Source organism: Vombatus ursinus, unplaced genomic scaffold (genome assembly GCF_900497805.2).
Source record: "Vombatus ursinus unplaced genomic scaffold, bare-nosed wombat genome assembly UNPS02000582.1, whole genome shotgun sequence".
NCBI lineage: Eukaryota > Metazoa > Chordata > Mammalia > Diprotodontia > Vombatidae > Vombatus > Vombatus ursinus.
This window is the reverse complement of record NW_020940360.1, coordinates 24,601,980-24,617,920: the sequence shown is the minus strand read 5'-3', so window position 1 is coordinate 24,617,920 and position 15,941 is coordinate 24,601,980. Positions and strand designations below refer to the sequence as shown.

Here is a 15,941-nt window from a genome sequence, read left to right as displayed (position 1 = left end):
ATAATACCATACTGCTTATGGTCAGGTCATCTTTATTAAATAAACAAGTGGCTTATAGAGCACGTTAGATCACCTAGGACAGCCACAACATTTTACATGAGGGCACTGTCATCCAGGGAGTTCAGATGGATTGTCTAGAGGTTGGACAGTTAGCTAGTGGAAGAGGTGGGACTAGAACCCAGATTTCCAGATCAACAACTACTTTAAAAGTTATACACACATATACCACTCTTTACAGGAAGTTTTGTGGCTAGACAAATATGACAGAAGCTAAGGAAAGGATGATACTTACATCACTTTTAATTTACACAGTAACTATACAAAATATCTTTGTCATTTGTATTAAAGTCATTGGTTTCAGATTGCAAGGGGCCTCCAGGAAAGAAGCTTAGTGAATTTTGAGTTTTTAAACTAGTGATGAGGCAGTTTGTCAACTTGTTGCAATGCACTTTCCTTCTGAGAGACCCTAGAATATAGCCTGGTTCCCGCCCGTCAGCTCTAACCCAACTACCTTTGGGCCAGAAACATCCACAGTTCATGCAAAGAAGTTGGTGGGAAGAGCAGGAATTAAAGGGCGACTCAGCTGAACAGTTTGGTTTGGCCCATGGTGCAACCTCGGTAAGTGTAATAGTTTATTGCAAGAATTCTTAACTTTTTTTTTTTCATAATAGATCCCTTTGGCAGTGTGATGAGAGCCGTCACCAACTTATCCTGCATATATCTTGTTTGTACAATGTTGTTTGAATGTTGACTCCTTCAAAAGATTGTGGGTTATTTATTCAAAAGCAGGGACTGTCTTTTGGTTTTCTTAGTATCCACACACAGTGGACACTTAATACCTGTTTTACTGACTGGCTGGAACTCCTTTTAAGTAAATGTTTCAAAGGTATAAAAATACATAGGATTACAAAAAAAACTGGTTTTATTGAAATAAAGATTTATTTTTTTTCCATTTAAGTTCACGGACCTCAGGTTTACTGGGCCAATAGCCCCAAGCAAGGTCAGAGCCAACAAACGTTAGCGGATAAAGGAGAAGACAGCCGCTCCTCCCCCACTGATCCCGTCTCCCCTCGGTCACTTGCCCTGAGGAACGAGAAGGCGACGCACTGCGTCACGCCGCGCCTGCCCCTCCTCAGTACGCGGGGGCGCGCTCTTCTCCCCAAATCGCTCTCCAGCTCCCCAGGCTCTTCTCCTCCCTCGTCCCGCGAGTGCCCTGTGCGCGCGCGCGCTCTCCCACCGCCCCGCCCCCATACCCTCCCCTCCCCTCCCCCGCGGCTGTCTTCGCGCAAGGGCTGTGCCCGTGGCCTCGGCCTCTTCTTTCCGGGTTGGAGCCACTCTTCCTCCCGCCCTTCCGTAGCTGCTGTCACCCTCAAGGCTCGGGGCCTGGTCACCCTTTGCCCCACCCCGCCCTTCACTCCATGGGAGCCGGCTCCTCCCCGCACCGCTGGGCCAGGATTGCGTCGCCAGTGAAGCTCCACGGAGAGGGAGCCGAGCCACTTTCCGGAACTTCCCAGTCCGGTACCGTCCTTTATTTACTTCTCCCTCCTCCAGTTAAACCCCCACGGTCCCTCCTTCCTCGAGGCGGGGGCGGGGCCGGAGCCGCGGGGCGGAGCTCCGGGTCGGCGCGGAGCCGCCCGCTCGCTGGGGCAGCCCTCGCTGGGGTTCCCCCCTCCCTCCCGCGTGTAGCTGCGCGCGCGCGTGGAGAGACGCCCTCCTTCCCCTCCCCCTCCCCTCCCGCTCCTGGGGAGACCCTAACCTCCCTTCCCCAGCCCAACTCTTCTCTTTATCTACAATGCTTCGCGTCCTTCTGCACTTTATTTAGGAGGGAAGGGGGTGTTGTGGAGCCAGGGTGCGATTGGTTGAGATCCGCATCCTCCATCGCAAACTCTTGGTAATGGCTCTGAAGGTGTGTCTCGGCATTACCCAGGCCTTTAGCACGAAGTGGGACCCAGGCTAGCGAAATGAGTGGGCAGAGCCAGGCGCTGTCCTGCAGGCAATACCGCTTACTGCGTCTAGGGGGCACTGCTGGGCGCCGAGCTACATTACCGGGCGCTCTCCTGATTGCTTACAGTTGAGTGGCTTGACCTCTCTGGTGGTCTTTGTAGTTAATCTGGGGTCCGTAAACTTTACATACGTATATGTACACATCTGTATGTATGATAGGCACACATTTAAATAAAAACACATGTTTATTTTAGATGTGAACTTTATGTGTGTACTTTAAAATATTTGTATGTATACATATTTCATTATTTGCATATATTTAAATACATATATAACTAAAAGGCCACAGATCCCATATATATGTGTATATGTCAGTAAATAGTCGATAATAGTAAACAAACATTAAGGCTCTACCACGTGCCAGGCCCTGTGCTAAGCCCTGAGGATAGAAATACAAATGCACTGTAAAAACAAAGACAGATCTTCTCCTCAGAGAGCTTATGGTCTAATGAAGGAGCTTACAATCCAAAGAATATATGTATGTGTGTGTACGAGACCCCAGGTGGACTTAATATCATCTGCCTACCTATCCATTTCTAATATGTATTATATATTGATAACTATCTCGGTATAATTTATTTCCTTTGTAATCTTATGTCAGTCAGTAAGCATTTATTAACATCTGCTATGTGCCAGATACTGTGTTAAGCTCTCAGTATACAAAGAAAGGCAAAAGACAGTCCCCACTCTTCAGGATTTCAGTCTAATGGGGGAGACAATATTCAAACTACGTACAAACACACACACATACACATACATACATACATACATACATATATAATACATATATATGTATATATATGTATATACACATACCCAGGATCAGTTGGAGGTGATAGAGGACAACATTAGCATTAAGGGGGATCAGGAAAGACTTCTCATAGAAGATGGAGTTTTGGCTGAGACTTGAAGGAAGTTAGGAAAACCAGGAAGTGGAGATGAATAAGGAAAGTATGCCTACATTAAAAAAAAAAAAAAACAACGAAAAAAAACCCAAACATTATGAGAAGGGGTCCACAGGCATCACTAGACTGCCAAGTAGTCCAGCCCTCCCCCTTACCCTTGGAATGCACTCCCTTCTGTTAGTGTAGAAGCTGACATGACACCTGTCTCTCAATTACTTTGATACGTTGTTTATTTTTTGTGTTTATTTATCCAGGGTGTCCCAAAAGTCTTAGTGCATTTTAAGTTTACTAGTTTGCTAGCTTGAAATACACTAAGACTTTTAGGACACCCTGGGTATATAGGCATTATTTCTACAGGTCACATGTGACATACTTTCGGACAGGGACTGTTTCTTTTCCTTTTTATCCTTCAAAAAAAAAGTCCTTGTAGCTTAGTACAGTGCTTGACACTTAGTAGATGCCTAATAACATCTAGTTGGTTGATTCAGTGCTAGATTTAAAGTCAGTGGACCTGGATTCAAATCCTGACTTAGCCAATTTACTGCCTATGTGCCTTTGGGCAGGTTACTCTTCTGTTTTTGTGAAGTGCAAAATGAAGGAATTGGAGTAGGTGACTTCTAATTTCCCTTGGACCTCCCCCACCCCACCCCAGTCATTAACTTTTTCCGCTTTCTCCCATATCATTGCTGTGCTGATTAGTTGTTGACTTGTTACTCTGTTCCTGGCTAATTTTTACTTAGAATGTGATTATTGTCACCCACTGGGATGGTATGACAGGATGTATTCAATGTGGTATTAATAGATTTTTTTATTACAATGTTTTCAAATATATATGGGTGCTACAAAGCCTCAGGATGCATTAACGTAATTAAAATGTACAAATAATTAAAATTCCAAAAGTATATAAACATTTTGTTCATATAGTTAACACTAGCATAAAAAAATCTTGCGTTATACCTGGCTAAATGAGGTTGAGGAAGGTACTGAAATATTTTGAAATGTAAGTGGGAGAATTACTCTCTCAGCTTCTTTGAGCATTCCTAAGAAAAATGAAATTCTCTTAAATATTGTTGGTTTGTCTACAACCTAACTACCTTGAAAATAGGCAAATGGACTACTTTTTAACTTACCCTATCTTCATGTTGCTATCTTAATATTCTGTATGCCATCACCCCGTTACTTGGCAGAAGAGAGTTTTCTGGATTTATTAGTGCCTCTGCAGTAATTTTACTTGCACTTTAAGACAGTTAAACTTCTGTATGTGTACTTCTTAGTTCCCATGGCTACTAGCTTATATTGCTGTTTTGCCCAGCTCTGTGCTCTTATTTACTCTCCCCTGCTAGTGACTTGCAATACAGACAAGTCAGTTAGGTACCAGGTGATTTTTATCTTCATGACTACATTAATATAACTGAGACCTAGATTACATAGGATCTTAATATCATATTTAACTCTTAAATGGACCATTTCCCACATGCAGTGACCTTCTGTTGTCCTTCATAATAATGCTTTTATTACCCCAATTTTTAATAGCCATAGCAAAACACATTCTATCTGCTTCCAGAACCATTCCCCTGAAATTAGTTATAAGATCATGGCTTTAGAGTGGAGAGGGACCTTGTGGTCTATTGAGTCCAACTTCTTATTGCAAATGGGGAAACTGAGGCACATTAAGGGTAAATGATTTGCCCAAAGTCATACTGAACTGAGGTCTTCTTGACTTTGTGTCCTTTATGCTCCTGTCAGAATAGCTTTCTTTTTTTCACAATTTCAGCATACTTGTTCCCTCATCCATAAAGAATATAGACCTTTTATCTCCCTAAGATAAGTATCTATTTAAGGTTATAAGGTTAGAGCTAGAAAGGACTAGCCGTCCTTTTCATTTTACAGGTGAAAAAGCTGAGGACTTGAAGGTCACGTGGGTAAATAAGTAGTTGGGATTCAGACCAAAAACCTTTGACTCCCCATCCATTACTCTTTCTTTTTCACCATACTGTCTGAAATCTGAGATCTGTGTTTTCCACCTGACCTGATTTTGTTTATGGTTCAAGTTCAAGTTCTCTAGGATGAGTACTGATATAATTATTTATGATTCCAAATGGAAGGTTTGTGTAAAACATTGTTTGATATATTTAATCAATTGTACAAGGAGCGCATTTCCTACTTTTACATTAGTTGTGTGCAGACATTGCTCTTGTGCAATGGCCATAAAGTTTTTGACTAAATTTAAATGTACAAGAGTTACAGAACAGAATTGGTGTGAACTTTAATTTACTTGATTATTTAAACACAGTTCAAAATATTTTATGCTTACATCTTATAGCCTAAATATAATTACTTTAAACCAGTGACATTAAATATAGGAGGTTTTAATAAGATGAATATATTTGAATTTTACAGATATCTCATCGTTGTGGGCATTTTTTTCATGGTAAAGATTATGTGCCATCCATGCCTTCTCATCTTGTGGGACTTATATGCATATCTTCCCATAATCCTTCAGTGAAATTCTACCCACTATCTTGGGGACTTTTTTCCATTTCTTTTGACATTGTGTAAATAAGTGTGGATTATTCAGGATGTCTTTCAGTCATCTCTGGATCTTGCTACATGACCAGCTCAGCTTCTTTTTCAGTCGTATCTCTATGATTATATCCTTTTTGCTGATTCTTTTGCACAAGTGCTACAGCCTCATCTCTTCTGTCATAAGGTTCACCACTGCTCTTTGGATGACCTTTAAACTTTAATCTTGCAATGGCTTTGGTCCATCACTTTTCATTATATAGCAACATTAGAAAAATGTTGATGTTAAAAAAGATGCACCTTTGTTCTAGGGAAAAGCTTGGGATTGTTAAAAGCACTGGGAAATTTCCCAAATGCATGACTGCTCCTCTCCTAATTAGCTCTGGACTCAGTTTATTATCCATGTACAGTATCTGTCCTCATTTTATTTTATCCTTGTTTTACAGATGAGGAAATTGAGACTGAGAAGTTAAATGATTTGTCAGGGTCATGCAACTAGCAAATGTCTGGTAGGACTTGAACTCAGGGGTTCCTGACTACCAAGTTCAACACTGTATCTGCTGTGCTTCAGCCCAAGACATGGAAATGTATACTAGAGCTGGAAGACACCTTAGAGACCATCTAGTTCACCACCACCCTCATCTTAAAAAGGTGGAAGCTGAGCTCTCGAGAAGTTAGGTGACTTGACCAGAGTCACACAGATAGTAACCATCAGAGGTGGGATTTGACCCTCCGCCCTCTGACACCCGAGTGTTATTCCACTTACTCCACTGTACCTACTACTCCTTTCACAAGGTGGTATAGAACAATGACAAAAGTGATCTTTTCCCCAAGTCGTGTAGTTAGAACAGTGAATAGTGGATGAATCTATATAAAATACTCATATTTATGGCATTTGCTTGATAGTGTTTCAGTCAGAATGGTTGTGCATTCAGATCTATCCTGTGATAACATTTACTCCTTGGAATTATTAGAATGTCTAGATAGATATTTCAATTCTATCTATCTTGGGCATATGTGTGTGTGTGTGTGTGGTTGTCTTTCAAATTAAATGTTGGAGAAAACACCAGTCTCTTTCTATACTTCTTCCCTACCTTAAGAAGATATTTTAATACTGGGCCAGCCCTAGGAGGATCTGTTTAGGATAGTCTTGGGAGGACTGTTAGAGTCTTGAGTAGCTATGGTACCCTTCCTAATTTTCTTAGTTCAGAGGCCCAGGTGGTCAGCTGATTGTTTATGAGTCCCTCAGTTGGTTTTGAATCTGTAATCTGATCAGGGTCTAATTTCTGTCTTTGGTTACTGAATCAAATAAATAATTTCATTATGTTCAGATAACTTATTGTAAAGTTGAAAAGTTGTATAGCTAATTTTCCTTAATAAAGAAGCATAGAAGAAGAGAGAATTACATCTGAATTCCTGATGACCCAGTCCTAGCTACTGTTATCTCCATTTTCCCCCTTTATCCACTTTGCCTGAAAAATGTCATTTGCACATAGTGAGTGCTTAATAAATTATTATTGAATTAAATTAGAATGTCCTGCCTCCTCATTGCTGCCTTTCCATGGCCTTATCTTCCCTGAAAGATTAGTTTGGGCTCTACTTCCTCAGTGATGACTGTCCTGATCCTTTCAACCGAGAGTGTTCTTTCCCTCCTAAAATTTTCTTAGCGTTATTTTTGGACCTTTCCATTGCCTCTATCCCTCCTTATTTTGTATTATGTTTACATGTGTGGATAAACTTAGAAGGTAAGTTCCTCAAGGGCAGGGACTGTCTTTTTTACCTTTGAATTCTCAGAACTTACAGCAGGGGCATATACATAATAAACACTTAATAATATTATGTTTGTTAAATTGAATATGGTGATTATTTGTAGTTTCTTGATCTGTTTGAAATGATCATTTATAGTTTTACCATTTCATTTAATTGCTTCTTAAACTTGGATGTCTCACAGTGAATTACATAATATTATTATACTTGAAATGTTCTTATTAAGAAGGCTAAATGTAAATTCTGGAACCTGTCCTTTGTCTTTTAATAGCTGTCATAAATGTATAGCTAATATTTGGATTAAGTAAATTCACATAATTAGCATGTTCTTAATAGCCAGAGGGAGACATCATTTCTCTTCGAAGAGTCCATCAAAAATTATTGCAACTATAAATGCCCAATTTTTAACATGCCAGTTATTCCTAAATAATTTAACCAATTTAGGATTATTCTAAATTCACATATACTTCCTATCCTAGTAGTTAAGCTGTAATTTGTCTAATAGACATATTAACAGTAAATATGATAGGGTACTATTTTTTTTTACCTTGTTAGTAAAACCCAACTATTTTTGTGGCTTTTATCATCATTATTCCTTATAAAATAGTATAAGTAACATTTTTTATACCTGTACATCTCCAGTCACTGCCTGTGATGAGGTGATACTGCGGTGTGCTTTTGATCCCTATACTTGTTCCTTTCTAGTTATGACCATTCTACAAAGGCTTCTGGGAATCTTAGCAGCTCAGAACTTCTTTATGCTATCACCTGGTATTGATCATTATAGAATATGCTATTTCCTCTCCCATTTTTCTCTTTTTTTTCCTTGCTACATATTAACTCTGTTGACTTTTAGAGATGTTTACTAAAGAAAATTTAGGGCAAAGTGAACTAAGAAGAATTCTTCAGAGCTACACAATTTCACATTTTTAGGATTCTTAGCTTTAGTTGGTTCTAAATCTTACCTTGTTTCCCTATCCTCATGTTCATGCCTGGCCCTAGATTCCTTTTTCTACATAGATCTTGTTTATTCCATGTGAGAGAGTTCTCTTTTTCTCCTTTGTTTGGACACTCTAAACATATTATTCCAGACATTTTTTTTTGTATAGAGTAAACAAAAGATTGAGGATTATTTTGTCTAGGATGTCTTCCTTCCGGAGTTTGTCAGATACTTTAGAATTTATCCTTCATCATCTTCAGTTCCTGGCAGAGCTAACTCCTATTAGTTACTCTTTTGTCTTCTGGAAACAGGTTTTCTCCACTTGGGGACCTCAGTTTTACCTTTAGGCATTATGTTGTGCTATAGTCATGTCCATCTCCTCCTCTGGCTTTCGGCCTCTAGAGAAACAAGGGAATTTTCCCTCTGAGGCCCAAGTTTATATCCTTGATTTCAGATTGTACTGCACTGACTTTCAAGAAGCCTCTTTTGACTTTTGCTGGAGTACTTTTTACATCCCAGCTTCAAGGAATCCAATGCTAGCCATTGTGTTTTTTATCTTGTTCCAGATATGAACTTTTTGTTTTCCAGAGTCCATTTTGATTTCTTTGTTCTGATCGTCCATCTTAAGCATACTGTCTAGTTAGGTTCTTAATTTTGGGTATATTTTTTGAGTGAAATTAGATTTCACATATATTTCAAATTTCTTATTTAGGCCTAATCTTCTGAGTATCCATGTAGTCAAATATATTTGTGACCAGAGATTGAGAACTACAAAATATAAAAATTCACATGTTAATGAAACATCTTTGTTACTTAAAAGTATGTGTTTTAGTCTGGATTATTATGCTTGTAGATACAGTATGAGGGGGTGATGCAACAGAAGAGAGAGAAAGGTAGATTTGAGAAATGAATAGCTCTGTAAAAGGTATCTGAAAATAGGATTTAGATTTTTGGACCCAGGCTTAAAATATGGAAATGATAGTCTCCTGGCCAAGGGTGGATTATATCTAACAAGGACTAGTAAGAAATGTACTAGACTTCTGCTTCTGGGAGCCAAGATGGCGGAGTAGGAAGTAAGTCGCTCTTACCCTTCCTTATGAACCTCTGAAAGCCCAGAAAATATCACCCCAGGAAAAACCCTGGAACAGCTGAACCAGAAGAAGGATGGGGTGCTGCAGTCTGGTAGCCCAGGAAGCTTGAGGGATTAACGGGCTCCTCTTGCCCTGGAGGAAGGGGAGCAGTTCAGAACAGGAGGCATCCCAGCAAACTAGTGGAAAGCCCCACTTCAGCATACCAGGGGGAGATCCTGAAACCCAGGTGGTAGAGCAGGCAAACACCAACACCAGCACCCCTGAGTACCTCAGTGAAGGTGGAGGAACCCGTGGAAACCAGCTTGGAAAAACACCAGGTTCTTCGTCATTCTACAGCAACTGGGTCTCCCAGTGCCTCAGCAAAACTCTGGGAAGGGTTCCAAGGGGCCCCAAGTGGATAAACATCCTGCAACATCCATCTGAAAGGAGCTAAAGAAAGCAAAAGGAAGGAAAGGCCCAGGTGAGCAGGCAACCTCTAGGAGCCACACTACCCAATCCTACCCCTAGAGTTCCAGTGTTGCTGATTCCAGCCCAACACCAAGTAAACTGCCAGACCCCTATAGCCTCCAACGGCCAGCATCGGAGGCCCCAGCACACAAAGCCAGTGACCAGGCCCTGGGCTCCCAACGCAAGAAGCTTGGATCAGTGCCCCCTGCTCCCCAGCAGGAGAGCTCAGTCTCTTTAAAGGCCAGGAAATAAGCAAACACCATGAGCAAAAAGAAACATATGATAAATTCTTATTATGGGAAGAGGGAAGATCAAGGCAGAAATTCTGAAGAGGACAACATTGTCAACAAACCCACATCTGGAATCTCAAGAGGGAATATGAACTAGTCTGAAGCCCAAAAAGCCTTCTTGGAAGAGCTCAAGAAGGATTTTAAAAGTCAAATGAGAGAGGTAGAAGAAAAAATGGGAAAATAAATGAGAGGTATGCAAAAGAGAGCCAATAGCTTGGAAAAGACAAAAATTAACTGTAGAAAACAAGTCCTTAAAAAATAAAATTGGCCAACTAGAAAAAAAATACACTGAAGAAAACAAGTCCCTGAAAAATACAATTGGCCAAATGGGGAAAGAGGTACAAAATCTAATAGAAGAAAACAATTTGTTAAAAATTAGAATTGGGCAAATGGAAGCTAATGACTCTATGACAGAGCAAGAATCAGTCAAACAGAAACAAAAGAATGAAAAAAATAGATAAAAACATAAAATACCTCATTGGTAAAACAACTGACCTGGAAAATCGATCTAGGAGAGACAATTTAAAAATTATTGGTCTACCTGAAAATCACAATGAAAAAAAGAGTCTGGACAGTATCTTTCAGGAAACCATCAAGGAAAACTGCCCTGAGGTCCTAGAACCAGAGGGTAAAATAGCCATAGAAAGAATCCACCAATCACCTCCTGAAAGAGATCCCAAATTGAAAACACCAAGAAATATAGTAGCCAAATTCCAAAATTACCAGGTCAAAGAGAAAACACTGCAAGCAGCCAGAAAGAAACAATTTAAATATCATGGAACTGCAATCCAGATTACACAGGACCTTGCAGCTTTTACATTAAAAGACCTTAGGGCGTGGAATACAATATTCCATAAGGCAAAGGAGCTTGGATTACAACCACGGATCCACTACCCAGTGAAAATAAGCATGTTCTTTCAGGGGAGGAGATGGATATTCAGTGGAATAGGGAACTTCCAAACCTTCCTGATAAAAAGACCAGAGCTCAACAGAAAATTTGATCTTCAAATACAAGATTCAAGAGAGACATAAAAAGGTAAATGGGACAGAAAGAAACAACATGTTATTAATAAGGGCAAACTGTTTACATCCCTGCAAGGGAAGATGCCACTTGTAACTCTTGAGAACTGTATTGTTATTACACTGTTATTACAGTGTTATTATACCCGAAGGAGTATACATAAAGGGAGTGGGTCTAAGTTGACTTTGATGTAATGATAAAAAGATTAGTGGATTATATCATATTATAATCAAGTGGATAATAAGTGGATTAATCTGATCTAACTAAGAAAATGTACTGAGAGAAAAGGAAAGGAGGAGGTAGACAAGAGTAAATTACATTACAGTAAAAGGCACAAAAACCTATTACAGTAAAGGGAAAAAAAGGGAGGGAGATGAGCATTGTTTGAACATTACTATCAGATTTGGCTCAAGAAGAGAATAACATAATCAGTTAGGTATAGAAATCTAATTTGCCCTATAGGCAGTAGGAGGGAAAAGGGGAAAGAAAAGGGAGGTGGAACTGAGGGAGGCGGTGGTCAAAGCAAAACACTAGTGAGGAGGGAAAGGGAGAAAGAAAAAAAAGCATAAAGCGGGAGTGAAGGATGGAGAGAAAGACACAGATAGTAATCATATCTGTGAATATGAATGGGATGAACTCTCCCATAAAACGGAAGCGTATAGCAGAATGAATTAAAAACCATAATCCTACAATGTGTTGTTTACAGGAAACACATTTGAAACAGAAGGACACACACAGGGTAAAGGTAAAAGGCTGGAGCTGAATATATTAATGCTTCAGCTGAAGTAAAAAAAAAAAAAAAGAGGTAGCAATCCTGATCTCAAAGTAAAAGCAAAAATAGATCTTATCAAAAGAGATAAGGAAGGAAACTACATCCTACTAAAAGGCACCATAGACAATGAAGTAATATCATTACTAAAAATATATGCACCAAATGGTATAGCATCCCAATTCTTAGAGGAGAAGTTCAGGAAGTTACAGGAAGACATAGCAAAACTATACTAGTGGGGGACCTCAACCTTCCCCTCTCTGAACTAGATAAATCTAACCCCAAAATAAACAAGAAAGAAGTTAAGGAGGTGAATAGAATATTAGAAAAGTTAGGTATGATAGACCTCTGGAGAAAATTGAATGGGGATAGAAAGGAATATACTTTTTTTCTGGGTGGAACATGGCATATACACAAAATTTGACCATGTACTAGGGCATTAAAAACTTTACAATCCAATGCAGAAAGGCAGAAATATAAAATGCGTCCTTTTCAGATCATGATACAATAAAAATTATATGTAATAAAGGGCCATGGAAAGATAGACTAAAAAATAATTGGAAACTAAATAATCTAATCCTAAAAAATGATTGGGTCAAACAACAAATCATAGAAACAATCAATAACTTAATTCAAGAGAATGACAATAATGAGACAACGTACCAAAACTTATGGGATGCAGCAAAAGCAGTTCTTAGGGGAAGTTTTATATCTCTAAGTGCTTACATGAATAAAATAGAAAAAGGGGACATCAATGAATTGGGCATACAACTAAAAAAACTAGAAAAAGAACAAATTAAAAATCCTCAATTAAATACCAAATTAGAAATACAGAAAACCAAAGGAGAAATTAATAAAATTGAAATTAAGAAAACTATTGAAATAAAAATAAAACTAAGAGCTGGTTTTATGAAAAAAATCAATGAAATAGATAAAACTTTGGTTAATTTAATTAAAAAAAAGAAAGAAGAAAACCAAATTACCAGTATCAAAAATGAAAAGGCTGAATCCACCACCAAGGAAGAAGAAACTAAAACAATAATTAGGAACTACTTTGCCCAACTGTATGCCAATAAATTTGACAATCTTAGTAAAATGGATGAATATTTACAAAAATTTTCTTCAGTGAGCTTTTGGACTTCCTTTTCCATTTGGCCAATTCTGCTTTTTAAGGCATTCTTCTCATTGTTTTTTTGGACCTCATTTGGGTTAGGCTATTTTTTAAGGTGTTATTTTCTTCAGTATTTTTTTGGGTCTCCTTTAGCAAGCTGATGGACTTGTTTTTCCTGATTTTCTTGCATCACTGTCATTTCTCTTCCCAGTTTTTCCTCTACTTCTCTTACTTGCTTCTCAAAATCCTTTTTGAGCTCTTCCATGGCCTGGGACCAATTCATATTTTTTTTGGAGGGTTTGGATGTAGGAGCTCTGACTTTGTTGTCTTCTTGTTGTTGTATGTTTTGATCTTCTTTGTCACCAAAAGATTCTATGATCTGACTTTTTTGCACAGTTTGCTCATGATTCCAGCCAATTACTTGAGTTATAAGCTCTTGTTAAGGTGAGGTCTGCTTCCAGTGTGGAGAATGTACTGTCCCAATGGGGGTTTTGTGCAGCTGTTTTCAGAGATACTTCTAGGGACCTGTAAATTTTCAGTTCTTCCAATCAAGGTACGAGGTATTTAGGTACAATCAGTAGCGAGGTGTTTACTCCTTTCCTGGCTTATGCTTTGGTCTATGAGTGATCACAAGCACTCTTTTCTGCCTTGGAACTGTGAGGAGGATTCCCTCTCCACTGCCAATATAAGCTCTACCATACCAGCTCTCCTTCTTGCCCCAGGATTGCCTCCCAGAACTGTGACCCAGATCCAAGCATGGGCAAAGCAAGAGAATCTTGCCTCAGTGCCAGCAAACAGATCCCTGCAATCCCCCTCTGATCAGCCACCTGATTCCTCCACAGTCTGTGGGCCAGAAGCTCAGGAAGCAGCTGCAGCCCCGGGGCTGTGGCCGGGACTGGGGATGGGACCGAGTTTCTCTCTCACCTCAGTCACAGACTTTTCCTACTGACCTAAGTTGTCTTTGGCGTTTGTGGGATGAGAAGTCTGGAAATAGCCACAGCTGCCTGGGATTCAGTCCTCTGAGGCCTGCTCCAACTTTCCTGAGGCCTGTGCACCCATACTGAACTGCATTCCTCTCCCAGCCTGGTGCCACAGACCCTTCCAGTCAACCATTCTTGGGCTGGAAATTTGTTTCACTCTGTCTTTTTGTGGGTTCTGCTGCTTTAGAATTTGTTTAGAGGCATTTTTTTACAGATATTTGGAGGAGTTTGGGGGAGAGCTCCAGCAAATCATTGCTTTTACACCTCCATCTTAGCTCCGCCCCCTCTAATCATTATTTTTGAATGCTTTCTCCAATTCCTTGAGCTGAAGATTCACAGAAAAAGTCCATGTGGCATCAATCTCTTATGGTTGCAGACTTATACGCAGAAAGCACAATTGCCCAAATACAATTATACAACTTCAACAAACAACATTTTATTCTATTTATCAGAGGTTCTGCTTATTTAGAACTTAACAAGGGACAGTCTTGGTGTTCAAAACCACCTCTCAAAGGCAATAAAGAAAAGAAAGAAGGAAAGAAAATTGAGCTGCTTCTGTCAGAGTGAAAGCCTCATTTTCCCTACAGCAATCTCATCGTATATAGTGTTCTATATATAGCGATTAGGAACTTGGAGTCAATTAGAAATCACCATCTCACCCTCAGGAACCAAAAAGTAGAAGCATGGAGGAGAGCCTTTGGGTTAATACCAGTGAATGCAAAAACAAGAGTGATATTGTCATTGAAATATAGATCACTTGTACAAAAAGAGAAAATCTCATGAAATAGATGAATTCAGGAAACAGCTTTCAAATTGGCAAATAGAGCCATGATATAATACCAACAGGGGACTTCAGTTGTTTGAAAAGAAACTAGAGCATTTTCTCTCCTTTTCTCCCTCCTTCTCTGTCAGTCAGTCAATCCACAGACATTTATTAAACACTTACTTATGCCTGGCACTGTTCTAAGTGCTGGGGATACAAAAAGAGGTAAATGACAGTCTTTGCCCTCAAGGAGTTTACAATCTAATGAGAAATAACATGTAAGCAAATACATACAAAGCCAGCTATATACAGGATAAATAGGAAATATTAGAAGGAAGGCACTAGAATTGTGGGGTTGGGGAAGGTTTTCAGTATTAAAAAAAAAAAAAGATTTTAGTTGGGACCTAAAGGAAGTCAGGGAGGTCAGGAGGCAGAGGGGAGAAAGGAAAGCATTCTCAGCAGGAGGTACAGCCAGAGAAAAATGTCTGGAGCCAAGAAATGAAGTGTCTTGTTTGTGGAACATCCAGATCCCCAGGAAAATTGGATTGAAGAGTATGTATTGGGGACTAAGGTGTAAGAAGACTGAAAAGTTGGGGAGAGGGGAGCTAGTTTATGAAGGGGTTTGAGTGTCAACCAGGACATTTTGTATTTGATCAAGAAGGTGTTAGGGAGCCACAGGAGTTTACTGAATAGGGGAGTAATGTGGTAGGACCTACATTTTAGGAAAATCATTGTAGTGGCTGAATGAGGGATGAATTAGAGTGGGGAGAGACTTGAGGCAGACTCACAAGCAGGCTATTACAATAGTCAATATTACAATAGAGGTATTGAAGGCCTGCGCTAAAATGTTAGAAGAGAGAAGGGGGTATATTGGAGAGATGCTGCAAATGTGAAATCTACAGGCATTGGCAACAGGTTGGATATAGAGGGTGGAGTGAGAGAGAATGAGGATGACTCCTAGGTTGTGAATCTGAGGAACTGGGAGGATAATAATTGCTCTCTACAGTTAATAGGGAAGGTGTATGTGTGGGGAGAAGGTTTAGGAGGAAAAGATAATGAGTTTAGTTTTGGACATACTGAGTTTAAGATGTCTACTGGTCGTCCAGTTGGAGATGTCTAAAAGGTATTTGGAGATGTGAAATTGGAGGTCAGCAGAGAGTTTGGAGCAGAATAGGTAGATTTGAGAGGCATCAGTAGAGAGATGGTCATTAAATCCATAGGAGCTGATGAGATCATTAAGTGAAGTAGTTCAAAGAGAGATGAGAAGAGAGCCCAAGACAGAACCCTGAGAGGTATCTACCATTAGAGGGCATGATCTGGAAGAGGATCT

The 15,941-nt window shown here is 39.6% G+C and overlaps 1 protein-coding gene across 3 annotated transcripts in view; it reads left to right on the top strand.

Moving 5' to 3' along the window:
• Positions 1-1,318: 1,318 nt before the first annotated feature.
• The window catches only part of FBXL4 (F-box and leucine rich repeat protein 4), a 140,540-nt gene continuing 125,917 nt past the window's right edge, over positions 1,319-15,941 (top strand). For all 3 annotated transcript variants that reach the window (XM_027856442.1, XM_027856425.1, XM_027856434.1), the window contains exon 1: positions 1,319-1,518. The gene's annotated coding sequence lies outside the window, so the exon portion shown is untranslated. The remainder of the gene's footprint in view (positions 1,519-15,941) is intronic.